At 42.2% G+C, this 20,422-nt stretch overlaps 1 protein-coding gene across 2 annotated transcripts in view; it reads right to left on the bottom strand.

Annotated features, from left to right (window-relative positions):
- The window catches only part of BASP1 (brain abundant membrane attached signal protein 1), a 78,161-nt gene extending 59,922 nt beyond the window's left edge, over positions 1 to 18,239 (bottom strand). For both annotated transcript variants that reach the window (XM_081323250.1, XM_081323249.1), the window contains exon 1: positions 17,762 to 18,239. The gene's annotated coding sequence lies outside the window, so the exon portion shown is untranslated. The remainder of the gene's footprint in view (positions 1 to 17,761) is intronic.
- Between the last annotated feature and the right edge of the window lie 2,183 nt (positions 18,240 to 20,422).

Here is a 20,422-nt window from a genome sequence, read left to right as displayed (position 1 = left end):
ACTGATTATATACCACTATGAGTCCAACTGCTAGGGAATTCTGGGACCTGAGGTCTACACATATTAAAAATGAAAACACTTTCAAAAACATCTTTCAAATCTCAAGACCAATCTTACTGCTTGGTCCTAAATATAGTGGGAATTCCATTATATTTCCTGCACTGAAAACTGCAATGTACTGATTTAAATGATAATTGGTTATAAATTAGCAACTGAACAATGTTCTAATGAGAAACTGACCCTTCTGAAAAATCCTTACTTAAAATCAGCCAAACTGACTGCACTGATTGAAGTGCTTAGAAGAAAGTTAAGATCTGAAAATCTTAAATCACGTAACAAAAATAGGAATTTATCTATTTATTAAGAACTTGATGATTTCCCCCCCCCCCCAAAATCAGCAGTTCCTGAAAAAAACGCTTTTGTACCAAATACCAAGGGTGGTTTTTTATGAAACGTGACAACTTTCACCATTTGAAATGGCACTTCACTGGTGTAAAGAAGACAGCAGACTATGTTTCTCTGTGGTCAAGATTCAGTTTGCTCTTACAGAGTGAGCTAGCAATTCTTACATAAACATAACAGTTATATTTTTGTAGCTTTTTTCTTTTTGTTAATTTGTTTTGCAGTATTGTCTTGTTCTGTTGTCCTGTATTTGCATTATTATTTTTTTCATTTCATAGTTATATTAAAGCAATAAAACATTTTTAGAAACAAGACCATAAGAGTTATGAAGCCTGAAGTTCCTAATTAAAATGTCATGGTGGCTATGGATTTACTAGGTGAAGTCAGATAAGCTAACTTCTCTGAGCTTTCTATCAAGGCTCAGAGTCTCTTGTTTATTTGGCACTCAATATAGAAGTATGGCTAGTCTAAAGAAAAGAAGAAACAGAGTGACATGATAGCAGTGTTCCAGTATTTGAGGGGCTGCCATCAAGAAGAGGGGGTCACGTTATTCACCAAAGCACCAGAGGGCAGGACAAGAAACAATGGCTGGAAATTGATCGAAGCGAGAAGCAACCTGGAATTAAGGAGAAACTTCCTGACAGTGAGGACAATTAACCAGCTTGCCTCCAGAAATCGTGGGTGCTCCATCACTGGAGATTTTTAAGAGGCGCTAGACAGTCACTTGTTTGAGATGGTATAGGTCAGACATGTCAAACACATGTTTGACATGTGGGGGCCAGATCCGGCCCACAAAGTGGTTTCATGTGGCCCGCAAAGCCATCCTGGAAACAGTGAGGGAATGGTCCTCGCTGCCTTGGCCCTGGCCCAGGCCGGGCGGGAGCCAATGTACAATTTTGTGGTGGCCATCTATGCTGTAACACATTCAGTCTTAGCTCCACAAGGCCATCTGGAAATAGCGAGGGACCAGCTCCTGCTGCGTCGGCCCTGCTCCCTGGGCGCGTGCTAGGGAGGTATCACTCTTTGTGAGGAATGAAGAAATGCACCATCACCTGGAAGTGGCCAGCACATGGCCCTGCCTACTTCGGAAAGGCTAGGGGCTGGGCAGCATTGCACTTTTCTTCAGCTTCATGCCACCTGGCTCAGCCTCTCAGCACTGTGAAGAGAACGCCCCGCTGCCTGCCAAAACTGGGCAGGCTGGGGGCTGGGCAGCATTGCAAAGGTAACATTGACTCGTGCTGCTCATGGCATCCTCTACCCCAGAGCCTACCAAGCCGGATATGTGAAGTAGGCGAGGGCCATGTGCTGGCCACTTCCAGGCGATGGTACATTTCTTCATTCCTCACGAAGGATGACACTTCCCCAGCTGCATTTCTTACCTGTTGTTCTCCCTCCCTCATCTCAAATATTTTCCCACCACTCGAAGGAAGGAAGGAAGGAAGGAAGGAAGGAAGGAAGGAAGGAAGGAAGGAAGGAAGGAAGGAAGGAAGGAAGGAAGGAAGGAGAGGAAGGGTCTGAGGGAAGTCCTGCCTTAGACCTTCCCTGCTGCCCTTTCACCATCCCCTTGCCCCCTCCTCCCAGCCTATCCTGGGGGGGTCTCCCGTCCTATTGCTAAGGAAGCTTTGGATACAAAGCCAGGTCTCTTCACATGGAGAGGGAGTGCGCCTCCCTCTTGACTTTGCCTTCATACCCATCATGAGCAACCTGGCTAAGGAGAGCAAGCACAGCAGCAGCAGCCTTGAGAAGGACATAAGTGCAGCTGGGCGCCCACTTGGGGAAGTAGGGCTGGGCTTAGTGCCGCGAGTGCTTGAGGGCTGGGCTGAGTATTTGACCTCTGCGCCACCATCCAGCCCCCCCCCCGCATGGTCTGAGAGGAACAGTGAGGCTCCTCCAGTGGACCATGCCTTGGCACTTGCCCTGGTCCCATCTCCGTCAGCCAGAGACCCTCAGATCGGTCCCAATCCTGGCCAGGCCCCTATAGGCACCCTTGACACGAAAAATGTAGAGCTGGCCATGCCCACCCAGTAGGCCACATGCACTCCAGCCATGCCCACCCAGTAGGCTGTGCCCACCCTGGCCACACCCACCCGTCCCCCTGAGGGTGACCGCAATGCTGATGAGGCCCTCAATGAAATTGAGTTTGACACCCCTGGTATAGGTTCTCCTGCTTGAGCAAGGGGGGCTGGAATAGAAGACCTCCAAAGTCCCTTCCAGCTCTATTATTTCTATTTCTATTCTATTCTAATTCAGATGAGATATCAAATATTCTATTATGACATGAAAGAAGTATCCTTCTTTCAATTACATTGACACATGTTGTTCTCTTCAAAAATAGGCTGCATGCGAAGAGACTTTACAGCACTTAGCTTAAATCCAGTCCACACCCGTGGTTCACTGGAACATCAAACTGCCTTGCACATTTAGTCAGCACTCCCTCCCCCCCCCCACCAAATCCTGGCTCATTACCAAAATCTAAGAATTGGGAAAAGTGGCATGGAATGAGAATGCCCTATGGTTCCAGTGCATTTATATAACCATGGTTGTGGTTTTTTTTGCACAAAAGCCTGGGAAAACCTGTAGTGCAGCATACACATTCTGAGAATTTGTGTGTAGTTTAGCCAAGAGGGCAGCAGGAGATCCGGCATCTGATGCAGAAAAAAAAGTCTGTGGAGAATCTGCATTCCCCTTGTTTCCAGATCTTGTGGCTTTTGAAAAAGATAAACAAACATAATAGGCAAATGGTCCCATAAGCACCAAATATTTCAGGTAGAACATTGTTGCATCACATGCCATCATCCAATGTCACAACATACATCTTGTATGTATGTATATTATGTATGTATGCATGTATCTATCTATCTACCTACCTACCTACCTACCTATCTATCTATCTGTATCTATATCTATATAGTGAGAATGAGAGAGAGCGCAAATACTTGTACTGGTGTTCATAAAACTGTGTGTAAGCATTCACCTGACAATTCATCTTATCTATTTTCAACACAGAACAACTCTAGAAGGGATCCTGTTCAATGTAAAAGGACCCACTGCTTTTTCATTGCTGCTTCTCTTTCTGTCTTATTGCTTTCTCTTTGCATTTCACCATATTAGGGATTTCCTCCCAAAGCAATTTGTGACAACAGCAATACCATCAGCTCAGCTCCCGCAATTCCTGGATGAGGCGGACTATCTGGACCCGCACCAGTCTGGTTTCAGGCCCGGTTACAGCATGGAAACGGCATTGGTCACACTGGTAGATGATCTCTGGCGGGCCTGGGACAGGGGCTGTTCCTCTGTCCTGGTCCTACTTGACCTCTCAGCGGCTTTTGATACCACCGACCATGGTATCCTGCTGTGACGGCTCGGGGGGTTAGGAGTGGGAGGCACTGTTCTACGGTGGTTCTCCTACCTCTCGGGCCGCTCGCAGTTTGTATTGGCAGGGGGGCAGAGATCTACCCCAAGGCCCCTCACTTGTGGGGTGCCTTGGGGGTCGGTTCTCTCCCTCCTGTTTAACATCTATATGAAGCCACTGAGTGAGATCATCCATGGCTTTGGGGTGAGGTATCACCAATATGCGGATGATACCCAGTTGTTCATCTCCACCCCGAGCCAACCCAGTGATGCCTTTGACGTGATGTCCTGGTGCCTGGAGGCGGTGCGGGTCTTGATGGGAAGGAACAGGCTCAGGCTGAACCCCTCCAAGACCGAGTGGCTGTGGATACCGGCATCTCGTATTGTCCAACATGTTCGATCTCTTTTGATGGGGGGAGGTATTACTCCCCCTCAGAAAGGGCCCACAATCCTCCTGGATTCACGGCTTAACTTGGAGGATCATCTAACTGCTGTGACCAGGGGGGCCTTCGCACAGGTTCACCTGGTGTGCCAGTTGCGCCCCTTTTTGGACTGAGATGCCCTATGCACGGTCACCCACGCCCTTGTCCCTTCTCGCCTGGATTATTGCAATGCTCTCTACATGGGGCTGCCCTTGAAGTGTACCCGGAGGCTTCAGCTGGTGTAGAATGCGGCCACGCGGGTGCTTATGGGAGTTTCTCGATACTCCCATGTTACACCACTCCTGCGCGAGCTGCATTGGCTTCCAGTTGCCCTCCAGGTGCGATTCAAGGTGCTGGTAATTACCTTTAAAGCCCTACATGGCTTAGGTCCGGGGTACTTACGAGACCACCTGCTGTCATTGTCAACCTCCCATCGCCCGGTTCGCTCCCACAGAGTCGGCCTCCTCAGGGTTCCGTTGGCTAAGCAATGCCGGCTGGCGACCCCCAGGGGGAGAGCCTTCTCTGTGGGCGTGCCGACCCTCTGGAATAAGTTGCCTCCGGAGCTGCGAACAGCCCCTGACTTTCGGTCCTTCCGCCATGACCTGAAGACATAGATGTTCCAACAATCGGGCCTGGACTGACTATAGTTTTAAATTTGGTTTTATTGGGTTAATTGTTATGTATTTATTACATTTATGGTTTAATTCTTTTTTAAATTTTGTATTTTATGTTTTTTCTAACTTTTTATTGTTGTGAGCCGCCCTGAGTCCTTAGGGAGAAGGGCGGCATATAAATTTAATAAATTCAATTCAATTCAATTATCTTGCAATGAATTAAGCCCATGCATATAATTGTCTTAATTTGCATGCTTTTTCCTTTTTCTACAAACCTTTTGTTAATGAAAAGTTATTTATTACATAACTGACATCTAAACACCCCCCTCCCAGTCTATTAAAGACCAACACCAAGGCTCTTACCTATTAGGTTTGCCTGGGAACAGTGCAGTCTTCATTGATATTTTTTTCTCTCTCTTTTTCTTATACCCACAAGCTGGTAGTCCTTGACTTACAACCGCAATTGAGCCCAAAATTTCTGTTGTTAAGTGAGACATTTGTTAAGGGAGTTTTGCCCCATTTTACAACCTTTCTTGCCACATTTGTTAAGTGAATCACTGCAGTTGTTAAGTTAGTAACACGGTTGTTAAGTGAATCTGGCTTCCCCATTGATTTTGCTTTTCAGAAGGTCACAAAAGGGGATCACGTCACCCCAGGACGCTGCAACCGTCATAAATATGAGCCAGTTGCCAAGCGTCTGAATTTCGATCACGTGACCCTGGGGATGCTGCAATGGTCATAAGTGTGAAAAGCAGTCATGTCACTTTTTTCAGTGCCGTTGTAACTTCAAACAGTCACTAAACGAAGAGTTGTAAGTTGAGGACTACCTGTGTTTCCTATCTCTTGGCATGCATCTTAGCCTCTAAATAACAATCAATAAATTAATCGAACAGAAAAATAAGCTTAAGGTATTAAAATGACAGAAATGCCTTCCTTAGAGCGGGAGATCCAAGAGTTGGATGGGAATGTTAAAGAGTTGTAGCTGAAATTATGTTCCGGAAGGAGGCAGTGGGGCAAACTATTTCCAAGAAAATCATATGGACATTTATGTATAGGCACCAGGAGCCGTCTTTGATTTAAATAAGCAATGCTATAATATTTTTATTTGGTAGACACTTGCAACTAAGCTCAGTAGAAGCAAACAATAGCATTAAAACAATTTCACAAATGTTTCTCTTCCCAATACTATTATTATTTAACTATTGTTGGATACTATAATGGTAAAATGCATTACTTTTAGGGAGGAGGGAGAAATGTTACTGGCCTACATCAGGCATCCAAGCATAGTTATTATCAAAGGTTCACTGAACACGCCCCAAGAGTTACCAGTTACTTTGCTTCCCAATGTCAAAAGTACATCTGTAAAATATAACATTTCCAGAGTACCCAGGAATGACATTTGTACCGCTAGTTCCAATCACTCTTGCAGCATTGCTGTTTCTGCCACCACCACTATCAGTTTTTTTTTATTGATTTATCATTTGTGCCTGAGGGGGGATACATTATGTAAGATGAGGCTAGATACATAAGCACTTAGCTCAGTGCCTGTGCAGAGTTAAAGGAGAGGTGTGCAAAAGCAGTGGTGGTTCTAAGCAGGACACCCAAGTATGGATGCACGAAATGCTTCAAGCTGAAACCTATTGTAAAATGGCTATTGAACGTACTGTGCACACATTACACTGGACCTTTGAAGTTTCTGATTGGGTTAATCTGGTAAATTCATTTCCAAGTTAGCCAGCACAGCCACAGAGATAAAATTGATGATCCTTATTGTTATCAAATCAGACTGGATAAGTGGAGTGGAATACTCCAGTACAGCAGGCGTTAATTAGCAAGGCCAGGACTGAAGAGGTTGTGGGCTCTATTTTGCTACTACCCTTTGCACAAGTTAGAAAAAACAGCTTACCTGGCACATAAATTATCAGCAGTGCATATATTTTTTTTTATTATTGAGAAATGTTGACTTCATTTGAGTGGGTTGCATGTGGGCTTTATGTGCTACTTTCCTTTGTTGCCCTGTAAACTCCTAAATAAAGCAGGTACCGGTAATTTCAAAATGCAAATAAACACAAATAGCTACAGATGGGTGGGCATGTTACATATTCTGCTTCACCCAAAACTGTTGTTAGTACTGCTCAAATTGTAAGGTGTAAATATAAAGATTATTACTTAGGACTGTGTTGGATGTCTTGGTCAGTCTGCTAAGCTTTGGTATGTTTACACTCTGTGTATGTTCTTTTTTGTAAATTTGATGCCTAGTCTTAAATGTATTTAAAACTGCAAAGGCTTCTAGGTGGTATTTGATCAATTTATTGATTTTGGTACGCATGTGTTTGCATTCCAAGTTATGTACATGTGCTTGTTGATTTTGGTCTTCAGGGCATATGAGCTAGTTTGCAAAATTTAGTGCATTAGTGTATGTTAGTGTGTGTTTATGTAGAATAGGAATAGTAATGCTATTTATTTGTGTAAAAGTAAATGGCTGCAGACAAGTCCAGTGCATATTAACATAGCAGATGCTTTCTTATTTGGCCTCTACTGAGAACAGACTGACTCCAAAAGAAAAACAAAGCAAAACTCTAAAATCCTGCTGCGTGAACTTGTTTCCTAAATGAGTCAGGGTGAGAACCCATACTGACTGCTTTCTGCCATTCAACCTGCAGGGGGAAAAATGGCCGATTACCTATTTTTATGATCCTAAAGTAAAGAAAGGCTGTCCTCATACTTTTGTATGGCTAGAAAACCCAGGGAAAAAAAATACTCAGAAAAACAGCCTGTTACTCTTGTTTCAAATGTTGAACCATTGGAATATGGCCAAGTTGGAATTTTTCATAGAAAAAAATTAAACATAGCTAGATTTCCAAGATTAAAACAAAATATATTTCCAATTTCATCACATACATACGTCAAACCCAAAGCCAATACTGATTATTTGAAACCGTGCTTCTGAGCATTTCAAGCTTGGCACAGTGAAATATTGTTAGTTGATGACCCTATTTAGCAACAGCTAAAATGAACATTTTCTGAAATTAATATTCTTACATGAATAGATACTACTTTTGTATTTTAGTAGAGGAATCCAATGATGCTATTGAAGGAGCAATGCTGTCACAACTTGGTGTGCTGTGTCAAATTAAATACTACAGTCTTCAAACGATCTTTGATGGCTTGGCACAGCATGTAAGACTGCTATGGCTTAGTCATCAAATCGATGATTAAAAATGGCACAGGACATTTATCACTTAATGGGGCTCTGCTCAGCAAGTTTCTCCCCCCTTTCCTCTCTGTTAAGCCTTAGCTCAGTGCCATCTATGGTCCACGTTTCCGAAAAGAAATCACAATCAAGGAGATGTCAGTTTGCCTGAAGCAGAAGATGGTGGGCAAAGCAAAACTGGGGAATCTAGGAATTACAGTACACAGCATTTGGTCCGTTGGAGGGTCGAAAGAAATGTTCTCGAAAGTCTTTAAATATTTATTAAAAGAACAAAAAAGGATCTTTGCAATATTTCTAATGAGTGCTAATTAAAGAAATGTTATGAGTCTTTATATTAAAAAAATAATATCATGTTATGACTTGCTTCTGCAATATACCCGCCCTCCAAATTTTTAATTTTCTCTACGGTGCATTTTTAAATGATTATGGGAATTTGCACCATTATATAGGAACATAAGCCATGTGTCCAGAGATTTGCAGCAACCCTCCTACTCCCTTCATTTGCTATGACAGTGAAAAATAACTTGAGACCAGCAAGTGAATTTTTGTAGTTTTCTAGCAAGGATAGTGAAAGCTAGGGTCCAACTGGTTTACATACTTATGTAGGTAGAAACACTTAATTGTATGGCTGTATATGGTTTCCACTCAAGAAATTAGAAAATCTTTGAGATTAAGAGTCTGCATACTGTTTACCAGGAGGAAGCAACTCCTTGTGGAATGTTCTCCCATCATAAAGGTATCTATGCAAACTTTCGAGATAGATACCAACTGGGGAAGTACTTCATTTCCTCTGTCTTCTGCACCTAAATCATTGGTGGCAAACCTATGGCACGCATGCCATAGGCGGCACTCAGAGCCCTCTCTGTAGGCACGCATGCTGTCGTGCCAGCCCAGCCTTCCCCCGCAGCCCCCACCTCACCAGCAGCCACCCAAGGAGAGTTGCCCCCAAGCATGGCCCACATGGAGCAGCAAAGCCAAGAACGTGGATGGCCCTCATGCCCCATCGTGCGCAGTTGATTCTGCGGGGCGCAGGCAGAGGGCGTGGCTGCCATGGTGCTGCTGGGCCTCCTGGGTGATCTGTGGCAGGCTGTGGAGGCGGTGGGTGGCAGGTGGGGCAGGACGGGGCAGGACGGGGCAAGCTGGGGGTGAGATGGGGGCAGAGCTGGCAGGGTGGAGGCGGGGCCTGTTTTGGGGCACTCGGTCTCTAAAAGGTTCGCCATTTCATGTTTTACATGAAAAGGGGGAAAACAGTCATTAGACAACACTAACTCTCATATAGGCTAAGCCACTTTATCTTTCTCTACATTATTCTCTCCACTATTCTATCAATATCACGTTATTTCATCTTTCGTTTGTTAAAATCTTATTCCTTTTTTCAGTTTTGATTTCTCTTGTTTACCCTTATAAAATCAGAAAAGGGAAATTAATAGACCTGAAAATGATCACGGGGTGGGAGGGAGGGGGGGGAGAAGGAAGGAAGGAAGGAAGAAGGAAGAAAAGAAACAGGAAAAATGAAGGGTTGTTTTTATTATTTATTAAATTTATATGCTACCCATCTCACCAGTAATTATATTTTCTTAGAAATTAAACAAATCTCAAAAACTTTGAATAAACAATGTAACAAAAAATAAGCAACACCAAATTATTGGTTGTATAATATTATTGTAGTTTTACTGTCAGAAGATTTTGAAAAAAATAAAATAGGAAGAAATGCAACATATTGCATGGATTGGATCCATTTTCTATTTTTGGATGACTCTGAAGAATGAATAAAATAAATATATTTTTCCTGAAAAAAAGGATTTTTGAAAAATGGCAAAGTTACAACCTGAAACATTGTTTGAACTAGGACAGTTTTACTTTTTTTACTTTTGTACTTTCCTTCATTCATTCTGCAAACCTACCGTATTCAGAATAAGTTATTTTCAAATATTTAGATATAACTATTTAGAAAAAAAGAAAATGGCAGTATATATGATACTAAGATACTGCAGGAAGAAATGGATATTCTTAAGAGTACGTTCCATTCTCCATATGTTCTTTTCATTGGTACACTACTTAATGCACGGGACACTGTATTATATTGCATATGGTTTCTATTTTCAAGTCTCTGATGCTTTTAGGAATTTGTTCCTTGACTTCATTTACTGATGTTTAGCTGCAGTATGAAATGATTGACAAGCCAGAGGCCAACCAGTTCACACCCTTCAGCTCATTTTCCCCCCAATTTATTTCCTGAATCAACTCAGCTATTTAATCTAAAACATTCATCCTTCAACCCACCAAAAGGGTTGGTGTTTGGGAGGAAGACATTTTCTCTAAGCTTGCCCCATTCTACCTACTTACTGTCCCACAAAATGGAGATCAAAGTAGAAAAAATACTAATGCCTAAGGTGTTTCTACGTGTGGAAGTATTGGGTTGTTGTTTTTTTAATTATCTGACATAGATAACCTATTGACGTGTTGACAAGCAGTATTTTTTCCTTAATGGAGATATTAAGGAGAGCTGGCATTTCCCTGAAGGATTTACCTGAGACTAATAATTTTCAATTCTATGTGTTTTTTTTTATATTTCTTTTACTCTTTTTCTGTTAGCATTGCCCTTCTCCAATGCAATTTCTGTATGCTCTAACTGTGGTTGATTTATTAATCTATATAGTAGGTTTCTTTTTTTTTTCCCGCACCACTTGAAACTTTCTGGAAGGTTTTACTATCACACAAACACACACACAAACCATATACACAAGCTGTTGTATAATGAAAGAAGTCATAATTTAATAACCATACTACCTTTGTTAAGCAAAGGGTGTGCATGTTTCTGTGATCAATACTTTGTGAGATTAAGGATAATAATTTCCAAAACATTTAGCTGCAGGCCATGCTTAGCATTCATATTCCTCCTGTATACGATTGAGACAGCCTATGCTATATACCAGGTAAGTAGGGTATTTGTAATCCTATATATCTGGACAGATCTGATGAAGAGAAAGTTGGGTTCATTCACCTGTTTATTAATCTAGTTAAAATTGCCTCAATCTTCATTGTCTGGAGGAAAAAAAAACAAGAGGAAAAATTCTCATGCCTTCCACAGCCTTCCATCAAGCATCTGAATGCTGCTAGAGCCCTAGTAGTTCAGAAATGGTTGTTTTAGGGCAGGGGTCTTCAAACTTGGCCCTTTTACGACTTGTGGACTTCAACTCCCAGAACTCCTCAACCGCTGAGGAATTCTGGGAATTGAAGTCCACAAGTCGTAAAAGGGCCAAGTTTGAAGACCCATTTTAGGGTCCCTGCTCTAGACTTTTATTTGAATACCATTATAAGCACATATTTCATCTCATATCTGTATCAGATATATGACAAAACCATTCTTTTCATTTGGCAGCATACTGTGCATGACCAAACTGTTTCTTGGAAAAACAACTCTCTTTGTGCTTGATCATACAGTTTTGCTGTCTAAATGAGGTCATCATTACATCATAGCACCATAGTAGCTTTCAGCCATATCTAGTCCAGTCTGGCAACATCCTAAAACATTGAAATTAAGGCGGGGGATCCCCAAATCTGCCAATCAAATTAAGTCTATACCAGACTATATAACTGTGAAGACAAATCCACCAATCCTGTCCTGTAGCGTATGTATGTGTGTGTGTGTGTGTGTGTTTATTGCATAGAAAAGTATTATCATACTGCCAGATACAGTTCTTAATGTGAAGATAACATTGCCCTATGCAATAAGGTAGTTTTAAATGGGACAAAATAGGACCAGACATTGCAGAATGAAGAGCTGGTGTGCATAAAACACTTGCAACAGGGTATAACAGTGACAGTAGGGGAAAATGCAAAAGAAGCCACAAATGGCATATAAAGGCAAACTGAGGTAGGATAGGTAAGTTCCAGATTCTTAATTTTAATACATATCTTCAGAATGGAATTCAAAGTAATTCTATTATATTTGATTATAGAGTTTGAAATATTGATCAAGAAGGTCTGTTAGTTACATTTTCAGTAGGCATTCAATCTGAGGGAGATAATGTATAGGTAGACCGTGACCGTTCAATTACAATGGCACTGGAAAAGTGACTTATGACCGTTTTTCACACCAACAAACATTGCAGCATCCCCATGGTCACATGATCAAAATTCAGATGCTTGACAACTGGTTAATATTTATGACAGTTGCAGTGTCCTGGGGATCGTGTGATCCCCTTTTGTGACCTTCTGACAAGCAAAGACAATGGGGAAGCCATATTCACTTAACAACTGGCTTACTAACTTAACAATTGCAATGATTCACTTAACAACAAGGGCAAGAAAAGTTGTAAAATGGGGCAAAACTCACTTAACAAATGTTTCACTTAACAACATAAATTTTGGGCTCAGTTGCGACCATAAGTCAAGGACTACCTGTATTGCATTCTACGAAACCCTTTTGGGTTTGTATGTGTTTTTGCTAAAGATGAGACAAAAGCTAACTGGGGATAGGAGGAAGGGCATATCATTTTGAAAATGGTTTCCTTTAAAGCTACATCACTTCCAGACATTTAACTCACTAATTAGGCCAAGACCTAGCAAAATAGTTGTACAATACTTTAAGAATATCAATTAATCAACACTCCCTAGCTAGCAATCAAGAGTAATACTAGGCCATAATCACAGTGGTGATCTACAGAAGAAAACTCAAATTCCAACTAATCCCATAAATTATACATCTTCTAGCAGATAGACTTTTGCTTGAGCTATACTATACTCTGCTTGTGCTATGTTATAAATCTGAGAATTTCGAACTGTTTTTCTGGAATAAGAGAGGCAAAGACGGAAGATGATGTATGGAGCAGGAAAAAAGCAAGGAAGCATAGAAATTCTGCTTTTTTACCTAAAATAAGACCCACTTCGCAGGATTTTATTTTCTCACTTTCAAAGCACATCATTTGCACAAATCTTCTTGAAAACATGTGAACTGGTATTTTCAAACAAAAAGCAAAGGCTTCCATTAAAAACTAAATTTTGCAAGTGATTGATAGGCAGAATTAAAGATTTACTACATAACAGGACAAGCAATGAATCCAATGAAATATATTTAAAAAGAAGTTTGCTCCCCCCCCTTTTTTTTTGAGAAGAGGCTTAGTGCCCAGATAATCTTCTCAAGTACATGCTATACTGAGAATTTGTTCCTTTAAACTCAATAGTACTTTCTTCCAAGTAAAAACACATTATATCATACTTACCAGGAACTGTCTTCTAATGAAATTGGAAGCTACCTCTAAGCAAACATGTTTAGCATTTAGATTACTGACTATTAATGACAAAGCAGCTTCATCAGATCATTTAATATTTTTATAAATATGTCACATGGAAGCAACATCTGCTAACTCTAAGAAATGTACCTCTGGTTGCTGTATTACATATATGGATGTCAATCATTTACTCAAAAGAGACCTTGAAAAAAAGATAAAAAAGAACTTAGGGTGTTAGAAAAAAGTTCCATTTTGTGTTGCAAATTTCAGCAAAGACTTCAACAACTTCTACTTTTCTTATGAAATATGGTTTTCTAAGTATAAATATACCTACACAGAATGCTTACTCAGCAACAATGAAAGGAAAATAAAAGACATTGTAAAATATGTTTTAACTGCAGTTTTCTAGGACAGCTTGACACTATTTTTTTCTTTACCATCTATTTATAACATATGTTTGAAGGGGCAAAGAGAGCAGACAAGACTATAAATATTATCTCAAACAGAACTTAAGCAATGTTAGATCACTTGAGCAAGATCTTAAGAGTATTCATTTAGAATTTGTTCTCGGTTGCAGAGCAGCAATGTTGCATGTGATAAGATTTCCTCAGCAGTTAATTTACTAACAAATTTCCTGAATTACTCAATCAGATGGTTTAACAACTTACCAGATACCAAACCAAAGGAGGGAAAAAGGAGTCAGTGTAGGCTGCAAAAATCAACAAAGAGATACAGAAGATTCTTGGGAGTTGTTTGCCATAAGTATTATTTCAAGGTAGAAAATAGCCCTGAGATATATTGTTGTTAGCTGCGAAGTCGTGTCCCACCCATCATGACCCTATGGACAACGTTCCTCCAGGCCTTCCTGTCCTCTACCATCTTCTGGAGTCCATTTAAGCTCACACCTACTGCTTCAGTGACTCCATCCAGCCACCTGAGATATATAGTTCATCAAATAAAACTATATAAATGACAACTTGACTATTTATTCCATAATTTGGAAATACTCAGTAATAAACAGACCCTTTATTAGAAAGTCTTATATAACAAAAAGCCTTATTCTCCTTCCAAATTTCTGGTTTCTATTTTCTCTTCTCATATCTACTTTGAATAGCCCCACTTCCAAGTCTCAGACATATGGTTGTTTCTCAGAAGGTCAACTCTTGTCTAATAGTTAAGCAACTGCTAGCTAATTTAGTATGGCAAAATTATATATACGTCTGCTTTGTGTCTTTTTTGTAATTAAATGAATGCTGAACAACAAATTGAGACAACTGCTGTAGTTATTACAATGTATAAAAGTTAACCACAAATACTCCCATTTTTATACAATCTTATTTTATTTAGCAATTGAATACTTCCAATTGTGGCTTTTTAAATTTGATGAAAAACTTGCCCATCTTTGGTAAAATATCCTCCTCACCCAGACCAAACCTGGGTAGTGTTCACACAGGTTCTGTCGCTATTTTGGAAAATCTGTGGGTAAAGCGATAAATTGATTTTGAGGCCTGTAGATGGAAGATACCCAATCACCATTCAAGATAGTATTTAATTGGCTGAATTATTATTCACCAGACTGATAAGGTAAGATAGATGAGAGATGGACAATACATACACTTGGGCTTACCACTGGTTATTCACTTTTAATGTGGCAGTTTTTGATAAGACAAATCTCTTAGTAGATCTCTATCTGAGAGAAGCTTGACAATTTAAGTTGGTTCATTGCTATCATTTCCTCTGTTATAAATATGCTAGGCAACCAACATCTTCTGAGATGAGCTTGACCATTTGTATCAACCACCCACGTAATAAGAAACATATTACCATATTAAAAAAAATAAGGGAACATTACAATCCTAAAGATCTACTTGACAAACATAGAATGTTTCAGTTCTCTTACACTGTTGAATCTAGATGAGTGTTAATTGCACACACCTTACCGATTAGACTTTATCAATAAAAAAAAAGAATTTGTTCACTTCCAGAATCTGCTATAATAGCAACATTTTCACTAAACTCTGTGGATGCAGTCACTAAGCTTCGCTAAAATAAACCCAATTATCTTTATGTTCCTAACAAGTAGCCAGCTTTTATTACATGTTAGTACAGAGGAGGGGGGGGAATGGTTATCATGCGCTCAATCAATGACTGAGAAAAACAACAGAAGCAATAAATGGAGTTTCAGGAGGGGATAGAGTAAAGGTGGGAGTCTAAATACCTTCATCCATTTCTGCCCTCACAGGAGGAAACCATTACAGAAAAGAAAGCACCCCTTTAAGGTGGAAAAATCTGAATAACGGTAGCAGCTTGAGTGTCTGCTATGGCAACAGCTTCTTCTAAGCATCATGAAATGTGGAATTTAATTGCATTACACACACTGACAGTCCCTAATTGTTATCTTCCAAAGGATCAGCCTAATTAGTGCATTTCAACTACCCTTCTAATGTTTGCAGACAAGATGGCCAGCTTAGCAGATACTAGCTGATGAGTAGAAAATGCAATGAAATGGTTGCCCCAGTTCTTAGCAGTTGCTTGAGAGCCATTTTGCAAGGCATGAGAGTGAAAAATATACCACAGCCTACACCCACCATTTTCATTTATTTACCTTGATTTTTCATTAATTTAAATGACAGAGAAGATCTCTTTTTTTCCTGCCATAAAACTGTTGAGTTGTAACATTACACTAATAACAGCCTTAACCATTCTGCCACGAACAAGTATTAGTATCTTCTAGTATTAGATATAATTTCATCCATGTGGGATTGCACATTTCATGCTTAAACATTGGGTTTAAAGCCAATACAGTATTTGCCAATGCAATTGTTATTTCAGTGGGGTCTGCTAATGACCGGCTTTCCTAAAATGCTGTCCTATAGATCTTGAGTGATTTCTTCTCTCAAGATGCCAGTCTTTGTTGCAATAATTCTGATATGAGCCTGTCTAAGGATGGAACGACTTGTCTCATCTCTCTTCCACACCCTGCTCTCCTACGCATGCGCCACACGAAGACAAAGGAATAGGTAATTACAGAAGACTTTCATTCATTTCCCCTGCAGTACTGCAAAAGAGAAGCCAAACTGGAGGGTTTTCTCACCTATCTACATGATGTGGCAGAAATCCTGTGCAAGCATGCACACCGCTGAGGGCTCCTTTAAAAGCATCCCTTTATTAAATAGGGGTGGCTGGGTTTATCATTCCCAGGGTTTACAATTTAAATGCACATCCTAAAAAGGCAGACCGCAAGGGTGGAGAAGGAAGGAAAACGGCAGGATTTAGCATTTGCAAGACACACAGATTTGCTGGGGGGGGAGGTGTGGGGGGAAGGGTCTTTCCTATGAATATTCATGGAGCGCGGAGCATCTGTGCAGTAATTCTGATCTTAATAAAGATGGATCTCCGCATTTTTTTAAAAGCTCTTTTTCTTGCAGCTTTTGTATTAACCAGCGTGGGGGATTAAAACTGTGGCAGCGTCTTTTTTTTTTCTTTCCCCAAGTCACATCCGCGAGTACTAACCACAAGCTCTTTTTTCTTTAGGGTCGTCAAAGCAAACAACAAGAACAACAACAAAAAAACCAAACCAACCCCAAATCAAGACCTGCCGGAATGGTTCAAATTGGCAGATGTCCATTTACAAAAGGAAGTAGCCTTACCTCCCTCCTCCCCACCCCGCCCGTCCGTTCTTCAGTTCAAGATCTGCACGATTACTCGTTAACGTTTGACCATAGGGCACTCCCAAAAAATGTTTTGGGACTTTTCTGCAAAGTGTTCCACAGGTAACACTGTGTGAAACCTCCTCTCTTCGGAAGCTCAAGCTCTGAGGATCGTTCGCAACGTTGGCTCTACAAGCGCTCCCTGCCTTTTCCCTCCCTTCTGTCCATCCACCACCACCACCACCCCAAAAAAAATATATATAAAAATATATATCTTCTGCAGGATCTTAGCCGGGATGAATGTCCCCCCCCAAACCCCCGCCGCCGCCTTTTTCCTGCAAGGCGAGGGAATGGCTTTCTAAAAAAAAAGAGCTTTCTTTAAAAGCCCCCACGCCCTGATCTTCCCCCGTTACGTTCTCCGTAGGGCGATCACATCCCGCGGATGTTCCGTGTTATATAGCAAAGAAGAATTTCATTTCTCGACATCTTCCTTGCTCGTCTCGCAAAAACCGTCCCCTTTCGTAGTAAAAGCCGCCCGTCCGGGCATGTGCTCTCCCGTAAGGCGACTCCCAAGAAACGATCCATTTCTTCCCCTAGACCGTAATTCTTCCCCCCCCCCCCCACACACAGACACACGTTCACCCACCCACCCACCTCGGGCAAGATGCTTCATCTTCAGCGCGCACACACACACACCAAGATCCCTACACGCATACAAAATATACCTGCCCCAGATCGGTGCAAAAAAAAAGGGTGCAAAAAAGAAAAGGAAAAAAAAACCCCGACCGACTGAAGGAAAGAAATCAAATCAATTGGCCAAATCGACCTCTCAGCACTGCGAAGGCGACGAAAGAGGCGGCCAAGCCTCCCTTACCTTCTTTGCCTCGGCTCCTCTTGTCCCCTTTTGTGCGCGGGAGCTCGTGCGGGTGGGGGTGAGGTTGGAAGGGGGGGGGTTGTCACAAAGAGAGAGAGAGAGAGGCCCGGCTTAAAAGCCCTCGCGCCCACTGAGTCGCCGGAGATCTCCCTCGCTCGGTTGCTGGGAGTGGAGTGGAGTGGCTGGAGCTGGCTGATTGGAGCGACGCCGGCGCCGCCGCTACTGCCTCTGCATTTCTCTTCTCCCGCCCGCTTCTCTCTCTCTCTGACAAGTCTTGTGTGGGCAGTTCAAAAGCCACACATGCGCGCGCGCGCACACGAGTACACACACACACAACTCTCTCTCTCTTCCCCCACCCCGGTTTACTGAGGGCTTTTTCTCCCCTTCCTCTTTTTTTTTTTAAATTATTCTCCCTCCCCCCACTCCACGCAAGCTCCTGCGCTGAAAGAGAGGCTCGCTCGGGCTCGCCCTTAAGGGGGCGTCCTGAGCCCAGGGTTTATATATAAGCTACCTTTAAACGCACCTTCCCAAAACGCGCCTCCTCTTAGACAGGCAAAGCTAGGTGTGTGTTGTGGTTTTTAAAAAAAAAACACCTGGGCTTTGCCTCTCTTTAAGAGGAGACGCGGTTTGGAAGGTGCGTTTAAACGTAGCTTGTTGCCCGAGCTGCCAATGCCCCACGAAAAGGGGCTCTTAAGAGGTTGGGGGGCGGCGAGAGGGAATAAAATAGAATTCAGGATTTCTTCGGGCGGATTTCTCTTATTTCTCACAAGGGCTTTTTTTTTCAGTCTCCAGAGGGGTGTGTGTGTGTGTGTGTGTATCCCCTCTTCCCACCCCGTATTTTTTGGGAGAGCCTCCTCACGGTGCGCGCGCGCGAATTCCGACAACCATCCCTGGGAGACTGGAATGGGAGTGAAAGCGAGCGAGCGCGCGCTGGAGGGAGAGAGCAACACGCGGTCTTGGTCTGCTATCTCTGGAGGAGCGACAGCTCGAAGCCAGGATGAAGTATAGATTATATGAAGTATGCAGGGCTTTTTTTCTCATAGAACGGTCAGAACGGAGTTCCGGCACCTTTTTTGGATGGAACCTTGTATGGTAGGCAAGGTGGGTTGTATGACGTGTGTGAGTTCCGGCACCTTTTTCTTTTACAAAAAAAGCACTGGAAGTATGTATTTAAAAATAAAAGAATAAAGACGGACCCTCCCTCCGCCGTCCCCACCCCCCCCCACAAAAAGAAAAAGGTCCGACGACGTCTTCGTGCTGGAAAGGGACGGTCGGGGCTCTCCGTTCAACAAGCCGGCTGGCCCTCCTTGCCATCTGAAGGGATTTTAAGGCGCGCTCCACCTCGGAGCATCTTTAGAGGCGGTTTGAAAGGCGCGCAGAGGGCTTCTTCGTAAAACCGAGCGGTTGCGAAGACAATGGAAAGCGGGGTGGCGAACGAACACGACGGGGCTCTTGAGGGTTTTCTGTGGTAGGGTTCGTTGGACGTGGTGAGGCGCGCTCCGGGATTTGGAAGAGCCCGTCCGACACAACAACAACAACAACTCTCATGAGCTCTTTTCACCTTCTTTCACAACCCAATAATTAATAAGGCTTCCCTCATCTACGAGCGTCTGGTTCCTTCCGGAAGAGAGGCAGAAGACCCCACCATCATCAGTCGTCTTCTTAAGAGCGAGCGCGGCGTGGTGTTTAGCACGAGACTGCAACGGCAAGGACGCTTCTTTGGGAAGAGTTTTATTTCTGGTGCTGTGGCGCCCTCTGTTAGCTAATAAAGCTGTTGCACGGCGGGCTTGTCTTTTATATGAATTATATAAACCAGGGGTCTTCAAACTTGGCCCTTCGATGACTTGTGGACTTCAACTCCCAGAATTCCTCAGCCAGCTTGCCTGGCTGAGGAATTCTGGGAGTTGAAGTCCACAAGTCATCGAAGGGCCAAGTTTGAAGACCCCTGATATAAACAGTCGAAAGTAGTAGCTCTTTCAAGTGTGGCTCCTGCGCTGTTACGGTGCCGTGTGTGTGTGTGTTTTTAAGTTATTAAAAACTTACTCCAGCGTATTATGAGAGGAGAATAACATGCAAGCGTTCTTTAAATTAAAACTCGATACATTTTGTATGCAGTGGGTTTAAGGGTGCGGATTACGAATAATGGGATGATTGTCCAGTAATCCTGATAATAGGAAGGACTTGCCTTGTTGTTTTTTTTAAATGCGCTGTGAAGTTAAAATGAGCTCGGCTGTGGATTTTTGTGCGCGTTTTTATTTTTCCCTGCGCTACGTTAACATGTTCGCAAATGTGCAAAACAAATAGCAAGAGAGACTCGAGCAGGCTTTGTTTATTCAGTGTGTTTACTTAAAAGACAACGTTTGGTGTGGCAATTTTCCTGCCATTTAGCATGTTCAAAAATGACTGGGGAAGGGAGAAAAGACTAAGCTGAATCAAATAGTTCATCTTGCATTCATAAACATATATTTACTCAAAATGTGTTCAATTTGCTAAACAAGCAAAGCTTGAAGTGTTCTGCAAACCTTTATTGAAATTTCGGCGAACAGAAAAAGCTGGAAAACAAAGCTAAAATACATGGGACTGGAATACCTTCCAAAGGTTAGTAGTACAGAATCCAATGCTGCAGCCACAGTGCATTGGTTCCCATAGCAACAAACATTT

Source organism: Vipera berus, assembly GCF_964194415.1.
Source record: "Vipera berus genome assembly, chromosome: 3".
Classification (NCBI taxonomy): domain Eukaryota; kingdom Metazoa; phylum Chordata; class Lepidosauria; order Squamata; family Viperidae; genus Vipera; species Vipera berus.
This window is presented reverse-complemented; position numbering and strand designations above follow the sequence as displayed.